Raw genomic sequence first — 9,114 nt, 5'->3', positions numbered from 1 at the left:
GCCTGACACTGAGGAAGTACTCAGCGAACGTTGTTTTATTTCACCTTAAAAAAAAAAAATTTCACCTTACTCACTGGAAATTTCCCATTTTAAAGGTTTAGGACTATACTCCCATCCCTTTGCCACTTTTTTTCACCCTTCTTTGCCCTTGGAAAAAATTAAAGAACTGAGTCAAATTCAGACTTCTCACTTCACAGCTGGAGAAAGTTATTTATTTTTATTGTGCTTTAGGTGAAAGTTTACAGCTCAAGTTAGTTTCTCATACAAAAATTGATACACACCTTGTTATGTGACCCTAGTTGCCATCCCAATAATATATCAGCACACTCCTCCTTTCCACTCTGGATTTCCCGTGTCCATTCAACCAGTTCCTACCCCTTTTTGGCTTCTCATCCTGCTTCCGGACAGGAGCTGCCCATTTAGTCTCATGTATCTACTTGAACTAAGAAGCACACTCTTCACAAGTATCATTTTATGTCTTACAGTCCAGTCTAATCTTTGAAGAGTTGGCTTCGGGAATGGTTTTGGTTCGGGGTTAACAGAGAGTCCAGGGGCCATGTCTTCTGGGGTTCCTCCAGTATCAGTCAGACCGTTAAGTCTGGTCTTTTTACCAGAATTTAAGTTTTGCACCCTACTTTTTTCCTGCTCCAGCAGCGACTCTCTGTTGTGTTCCCTGTCATGGCAGTCATTGGTGGTAGCCACGCACCATCTAGTTCTTCTGGTCTCAGGCTGATGGAGTCTCTGGTTTGTGTGGCCCTTTTTGTTTCTTGGGCTAATATTTTCCTTGTGTCTTTGGTGGTTGAAGAAACTTGTTTGTGTAACCACTGGCTTCACCAGTCACAAGGTTTCTTCACCTGTAAGAAGTGCTTGGATTTGATTCAGCTTTTTCCCCAAGGCAAAGAAGAGTGAGGCAAGCGGCAAAGGAATGAGGGTACAGCCCTAAACTCTTAAAATGGAGAAACTTCCAAGAAATTTCCAGATTATCTTAAAAAAAAAAAAAAAAGTCTGTACCGTATGTCTGTGTTTTAACATAAATATGTGTAGTCATTTTAAAACAACTTTAAATTACTTGACTTTCCCAAGATTTTTCCTTAGGAAGTTCATGTACCATGATATTTCTGTGGCTTCCACTTACCAGGCATTCTATCTCTAGGAGTGTTAAATGCCCCATTATAAGAACCACAAGACAAGGCTTAGAGACAGATTGTTGGTTCAGTCCAACTCATTAACATGGCTACCAAAAGTGAAACCCACTGCCAGGTCAATTTTGACTCACAGGGACTCTAGAGGACAGTATAGAACTCCCCCATTGGGTTTCCAAAGCTGTAAATCTTTAGGAAAGCAGACTGCCACACTTTCTCCCCTAGAGCAGCTTGTGCATTCAAACAGCCAAAATTGTGGTTACCAACCAAATGCTTTAATCACTGCACTAACAGGGCTCCTTGAATATAGCTAGGAAGACCCCAAATTGCTCTAAAGCCTTAACTCCCATTTCTCTCCACCATGACTCCAGACAAAGAGCCTTCATTGTTGTCCTTACCTAGAATGGTACCCCTCTCCCGCATCACCACCTATGGAAAGTAATACTAATTAAAACAGCTAATTGAAATTATTTTGTGCCAGTTATTTTCCTGGCCCTACCACCCACCTGCTAGCTCGTAGTACTTCAAGGGCATGTGTATTGCTATGATGCTAGAAGCTATGCCACTGGTATTTCAAATACCAGCAGGGTCATCCATGGTGGACAGGTTTCAGTGGTGCTTTCAGACTAAGACAGGCTAGGAAGAAAGGCCTGGCAATCTACTTGTGAAAGTCAGCTAATGAAAATCATATGGGTCACCATAGAATGATATTCAATATAATACTGGAAGATGAGCCCCCTACATTGGAAGTCACTCAAAATATAGAGTTGACAAAAAGATGGACTCAAGCATTCCAATGATCATGGTGATGGCACTGGACCTGCCAACGTTTTGGTCTGTTATATATAAAGCTGCCACGAGTCAGAGCTGATTTGATGACAAACAACAATATCATTAATATCACATGGAAGTAAAATTTTGCTGAAGATAATTCAAAAGCGGTTGCAGCAGTACATTGACAGGGAACTGCCAGAAATTCAAGCTGGATTCAGAAGAGGATGTGGAACAAGGGATATCACTGCTGATGTCAGATGGATTTTAGCTGAAAGCAAAGAATACCAGAAAGATGTTTACCTGTGTTTTATTGACTATGCAAAGGCATTTGACTGTGTGGGTCATAACATATTATGGGTAACATTGCAAACAATGAAAATTCCAGAACACTTAATTGTGCTCACGAGGAAACTGTACATAGACCAAGAAGCAGTCATTCAAACAGAACAAGGGGATACTGTGTGGTTTAAAATCAGGAAAGATGTGCATCAGGGCTGTAGCCTTTCAACATACTTATTAAATCTCTATGCTGAGCAAATAGTCCTAGAAACTGTGCTGTATGAAGAAGAACACGGCATCAGGACTGGAGGAAGACTCATTATAACCTGCAATATGCAGATAATGCAACTTTGCTTGCAGAAAGCAGAGGACTTGAAGCACTTACTGGTGAAGGTCAAAGCCTACAGCCTACAGGAGAGCTAAAGAGAAACTCTTTATTGTCTAAGAGAATACATATGGCGCCAGCAACAGAATGTTGCTAGAAATGTGAACGCCAAAGGTGCTTCTAGTGAGGCTTTAATAGAAAATAACATGTGATTGGACAATGAAGGAAGGATGGCACTTTTTATGCAGTGGCAAAGAACTTGTCTGAATTAAGTTCAAATGTTTGGTGGATGGTAGAGCTTGTAAGTGATGAATTTGGATACCTGGCTGATGAGACTTCTAAGCAAGATCTTAAAGGGGCCACTTGATTTCTCCTTGCAGCTTATAGTAAAATAAGGACAAGAGAGGGACTTAAAATGAACTGTGCAAAATTAAAATGGAACCTAAAGATTTGGAAAATTTTGTTGTACAAACTAAGGACATGTGCACTAAGATCATGTGGCTACACAAACTTTTGTTAAAGAGATTAAGCCTGTGACTGATGGATCTAACCAACAACCACAACAGAAAACCCATCAGCTTAGACTAAAGGGGACAGAGAAAGAAAGAAAGAAAACTATCTACCTCTTGGAATTCTACAGGCAGGAGACAGGCCAAAGGACCTACATCTGTTGTCCTCCAAGAAAAGAAAAGGACCATCTCTGGAGCAGCTTGGAGATCAGCAGAATTGTTGGAAGGAGCATGGGAAGCAGGGCCTTCTCAGCTTCCAAAGGTGGGGCCACAGTCTCCTGGATCTTAAAGGGTGTGGCCACAGCCTCCTAGGTTTCAAAGAGTCAGATCTTTGCCAACTAGATTCCCAAATGTGGGGCTGCCATTAAGATGTGCCAGGGGGATAGGGCCACTGCCCAAAGCTGAGGGGATGCAGCTGCCATGCCCAAGGGTTAGAAGAATGGGGTCTGCCAGGGCCAAGGGGGGTGTTGTCACCACTCCAGTAGATGAAGAAAATGGGGCTGCCTAAAGCCAAAGGAGCAGAGTTGCCATCTCAGAGGGACAAGAAGGTGGAGTTTTAAGCCTAGTGCCTACGGGCCTCCTCCCAGAATCCAGAGGTCATGGCCAATACCTAGAGTCTGGAGGGCAGGGCCATTGCCCAGATGGTCTCAAAGAAGAAAGAATTATTTTCAAGCCTTGAGAGCTAATGTAGTTTGCTCTGCTAGGTTTTGTACTTTCTTGGTGCTTGTTTTCTTTCCCTCTAATTTCTCCCGTTGGTAATGGAAATGCCTACCATGTGCCTATTCCACTATTGTACCTTGGAAACAGATAACTTGTATTCTAGATTTCACAGGCTCACAAATGAAGAGGAATTTTGCCCCAAATTTTGCCTCAGGATGGAATATGCCTAAAGCCTCACCCATTTTTTATTTAGGTGATTCAGAAGATGAGATTTTGTACTTAGAGTAGATTTAAGACCTTTGGGATGATGTGATGGAGTTAATGCATTTTCCATGTGGCAAGACATGAATTTTGGGAGATCAAGGGGTAGAATGTTATGGATTGAATTATGTTCCCCCCAAAACATCTGTTGTAAATCCTAATCTCCATGCCTGTTGTTATAATCTTATTTGAGAATGGGTTGTCTTATGTTAATAAGGCAGGATTACTGTAGGGTGTATCAAGAGTCAATCTCTTTTGAGATATAAAAAGATTTTACACAAGTGCACACAGAGAGATGGGGAAAGAGATGCTAAGTGACATGAAGGTCACCCAGGAACAGAAGCTCAGAAAAGACAAGGACCTTCCTTCAGAGCTGCAAGAGACAGAAAGCCTTCCCCTAGAGCTGGTACTCTGAATTCAGACCACTATCCTCTTAAACTGTGAGAAAATAAATTTCTGTTTGCTAAAGTCATCCACTCGCAGTATTTCTGTTATAGCCCCAAAGCCCCAGCCCTAAATAACTATGGCACAGGCATATCATATTTTTATGCAAATAATGCATGCCTTCTAAGTTTGTTTGCCAACTGTGTCCTCCTCCTCTGAGGTATTTTCACAAGCACACTATGCCAATTTTTTTATAGCAACATTTAAAAAAAATCAGCACAGTAGTACTTACGAAAATACCTTGCGGGGAGAGGGCACAGGTGGCAAACAAATGTAGATGGTGCACCTTATTTGTGTAAAAATATGGTACTCTTCTTTAATTCCATTATGTAATATCAATCCTATTTCACCTTGGTAATCAGCATCAGTCACACTGGCCAATGTGGTTACTTCATTCTCTGCTGATCATTAGAGCCATGAGGATCACAAAGTGATAGGTGGCATTCTTAACTTCCAGTTCAGTGGAATCAGTGTTGTGTCTCCTGGTGGGAACATTCCTCGCTTTGGAACTAAGACCTCTATACCCGCAGAGCATAGGGTCACAGGGACAGGAAGCAAAAATCTTATGAGTGGCAATACAGAAGAGGTCAGCACAACTGGACTAAGCCAAAAGCAAAGAAGCTTCCTGAATAAACTGAACACTTCAAAGGCCAACGTAGCAGGGGCAGGGGTTTGGGGACCATGGTTTCAGGGGACATCTAGGTCAATTGGCATAGTAAAATCTATTAAGAAAACATTCTGCATCCCACTTTGGAGAGTGACGTCTGGGGTCTTTAACGCTAGCAAGCGGCCATCTAAGATGCATCAACTGGTCTCAACCCACCTGGAGCAAAGGAGAATGAAGGACACCAAAGATACAAGGTAATTATGAGCCCAAGAGACAGAAAGGGTTACATAAACCAGAGACTACATCAGCCTGAGACCATAAGAACTAGATGGTGCCTGGCTACCACTGATGACTGCCCTAACAGGGGACACAACAGAGAACCCCTGAGGGAGCAAGAGAGCAGAGGGATGCAAACCTCAAATTCTCATAAAAAGACCAGACTTAATGGTCTGACTGAGACTAGAAGGACCCTGGACATCATGGTCCCCAGATCCTCTGCTGGCCCAAGACAGGAATCATTCCCAAAGCCAACTCTTCAGACAGGGATTAGACTGGACTGTGGGACAGAAAATGATACCTGTGAGGAGTGAGCTTCTTGGATCAACTAGACACATGAGACTATGTGGGCAGCTCCTGTCTGGAGGGGAGCTGAGAGGGCAAAGGGGGTCAGAAGCTGTCCGTACGGACACGACAATAGTGGAGAGAAGGAGTGTGCTGTCTCATTAGAGGGAGAGCAACTAGGAGTATATAGCAAGATGTATATAAATTTTTGTATGAGAGACTGACTTGATTTGTAAACTTTCACTTAAAGCACAATGAAAAAAAAATCCCCCCCCCAAAAAAAATTTTGTGAGTGAGTCACTAGGGGTAACAGTGAGAGGAGTAATCCACCCCTTGATTCCTGGACCCAAGAATCCTGGCTATGGGAGAAACAACACCATATATTGGAAGCTGGTTTAGAGCATATCAGCCTCCTGGAGAACACTGCCCCTACACTGGAAGGTACTGTTTCCTACCTGGCGCCACAATTTTGTCTTCAGAAGGTCACTGCATCATTCTATCAAGCCAGCTGCTTCAGGATGATGCGGAACATGGTAAGACCAGTGAATTCCGTGAGCACTGCTGTACTTCATTTGCTGTGACATTCCTTCATCTGAGGCAATGCTGTGTGGGATGCCATGATGGCAGGTAAAGCATTCTGTAAGTTCACAGATGGTAGTTTTGGCAGAAGCACTGCATGGTAGTATGGCAAATCCATATCCAGAGTATGTGTCTATCCCAGTAAGAACAAAACACTGTCCTTTCCATGATAGAAGTGGAGTAATATAATCAACCTGCCACCAGGTTGCTGGCTGATCACCCCTAGGAATGGTGCCATATCAGGGACTCAGTGTTGGTCTCTGCTGCTGGCAGATTGGGCACTCAGCAGTGGTTGTAGCCAAGACGGCCTTGGTGAGTGGAAGTCCATATTTCTGAGCCCATGCATAACTTCCATCCCTGACACCATGGCCACTTTGTTCATGAGCCCATTGGACAATGACAAAAGTGACTGGGGATAAAGCCTGACTGGTATCCACAGAATGTGTCATCCTTTCCACTTGATTGTTAAATTCCTCCTCTGCCAAGGTCACCCTTTGGTAAGCATTCACGTGTGACACAAGGATCTTCACTTCTTTGGTCCTTCCAGAGAGGTCTATCCACATGCCTTTTCCCCATACTACCTTATCACCAAGTTTCCAATCGTGTTCCTTCCAAGTCTCCGACCATGCAGTCAAACCATTGGCCACAGCCCATGAATCAGTATATAATCACACATTTGGCCATCTCTCCTTCCAAGCAAAATTAACAACTAGGCGCACTACTAGGAGTTCTGCCCATTGAAAGGATTTCCCTTCACCACTGTCCTTCAGGGAGGTCCCAGTGTTACCGCAAATCACGGGTTCAAGCTGCTTGCCGCAAAGCCAATATTGAGATGGGAGGAGGTAAGCAGTAAGAGGGCTTTATTGAATACCGGTGTTCAAGAGACAGAGGGGGTTAAATTTTTCCCAAATTCTGTCTACCCTAAAGGGTTGATGGAAGGGTTTTATATGGGGAAGATCAGGGTTACATAATATTTTGAGCACGTAGTGCACAAATGGTCTTATACATCACAAAACAACTACAAAAAACTCTTTATTAAACTAAAGATATGCACGTCGAGCATCCAGACTGTAATGAGTATATTTGTAACAGGCTGAAAAACTCACATAAGAATCTCTCAGCCAGTGGAACTGTTTTGCCAAGTCCACTGTGGCTGAGATAGGGAACAAGAAAGAAAGTTTCAGATTAAAAATGCCAGAGAGTCTTCCTGTCGGTTTGCAGGCTGAAGGCCATTTCTCAAGAGAACAAAAAAAAGAAGAGAGAACAAGGCCACAGGAGCTGAGATAGGTCCACACCCCTTTACAAGAGACTGGTGCGGCTGGCGCAATAAAAAAATGTTTAGAGATTACTTAGAGCATCATTATGGGGTTAGTCATGTCAAGCTCTCAATCACCTATTTTGAATAGGGGAAAACATGTTGTAAGGTATTAGGGTGTTCGTTATGTTTAAGAGTGGAACAGGCTGCTCAGCTATACTTTGAACAGAGTCTGCACCATTTTCCAAGGACTAGAGATTAATCACAGCTTATACAGTTATACTAAAACAAATGAGGAAATACATTGTCTCTAATATTAAAGAAAAGGTATTTTCGCTACTTCACCAGAAAGGGGCTGTAGTACTGCTCCAGTCCACTTCTGAGTGGGGCCTCCGTATTGCACAGGACCGTGTAAATCTGGCACAAGTTTTCTCTTTCTTGGTCAACTGATCATATCTTCCCTATGAGGCTATAGGCGCAGACTGGGAGAAGGAACCTAATGTGACAGGAGTGGGGACCATGGGCATTTGGGCCACTTCCTTAGGTAACTTACTTTGTGCCTTCAGTTGCTGCTCAACCTGATCTCATATATACCAGTTCAATTTAATGATGGAGTGCTGCTGTGCCTGTCTGACTTTATAACTCTGTGGGTCAGACAACACCTAGTTCATGATGGGCAGCTTAGGTTGCATGGTGACTTGGTAGCATATGGTTAAGTGTTCAGTCTCTACTAAGGCCCAGTAACAAGCCAAAAGCTGTTTCTCAAAAGTAGTTATCTGTAGAGGATGGCATACCTTCACTCTAAAATCCTAAGGGTCTCAGCTGTAATTTACAAATAGGGGCCTGCCAAAGGCTCCAAACAGCATCTCTATCTGCCGCTGACACTTTAAGAACCACTGGATCAGCTGGATCATATGGCCCAAGTGGCAGAGCAGCTTGCGCAGCAGCCTGAAACTGTTGCAGAGCCCTCACTTGTCTTGGACCTCGCTCAAAACTAGCAGCTTTTTGAGTCACTTGATAAATAGGCCAGAGTAGCACACCCAAATAAGGAATATGTTGCCTCCAAAATCCAAACATGCCTACCAGGCATTGTGTCTCCTTTTTTGTTGTAGGAGGGGCCATATATAACAACTTATCCTTCACTTTAGAAGGAATATCTTGACATGCCCCACACCACTAAACACCTCTCTGGCTTAGTTACCTAGTACTGCTGTACAAGGAATATCACAAGTGGGTGGCTTTAACAAACAGAATTTTATTTTCTCACAGTTGAGGAGGCTAGAAGTCCAAATTCAGGGTGCCAGCTCTAGAGGAAGACTTTCTCTCTTATCCTTGGCTCTGGTGGAAAGCCCTTGTCTCTTTTGAGCTTCTGCTCCTGGGAAATCTTCGTTTGGCTTGGTGTCCCTCTTTCCCCTTCTCTGCTTCTCTTGCTTGCTTGTTTAATCTCTTTTATATCTCAAAAGAAATTAACTAAGAACACACCCTACACTAATCCTGTCTCATTAACATAACAAAGATGACACATTCCCAATAGGATTATAATCATAGGCATAGAGGTTAAGATATACAACACATATTTTTGGGGACACAATTCAATCTATACCAGGGGTATATATTGGTTTTGAAAGACGCATTGGAAAAGCATTTGGCAAGCAGTATCAACAACAATAAAAAATGTTGCTGTCCTTTGATTTGGAAATTGTTCTTGGAGTAATGTA

The sequence above is a fragment of the Elephas maximus genome, chromosome 20 (assembly GCF_024166365.1).
Source record: "Elephas maximus indicus isolate mEleMax1 chromosome 20, mEleMax1 primary haplotype, whole genome shotgun sequence".
Lineage (NCBI taxonomy): Eukaryota > Metazoa > Chordata > Mammalia > Proboscidea > Elephantidae > Elephas > Elephas maximus.
The sequence above is the reverse complement of the archived record's forward strand: the minus strand, read 5'-3'. Positions refer to the sequence as shown.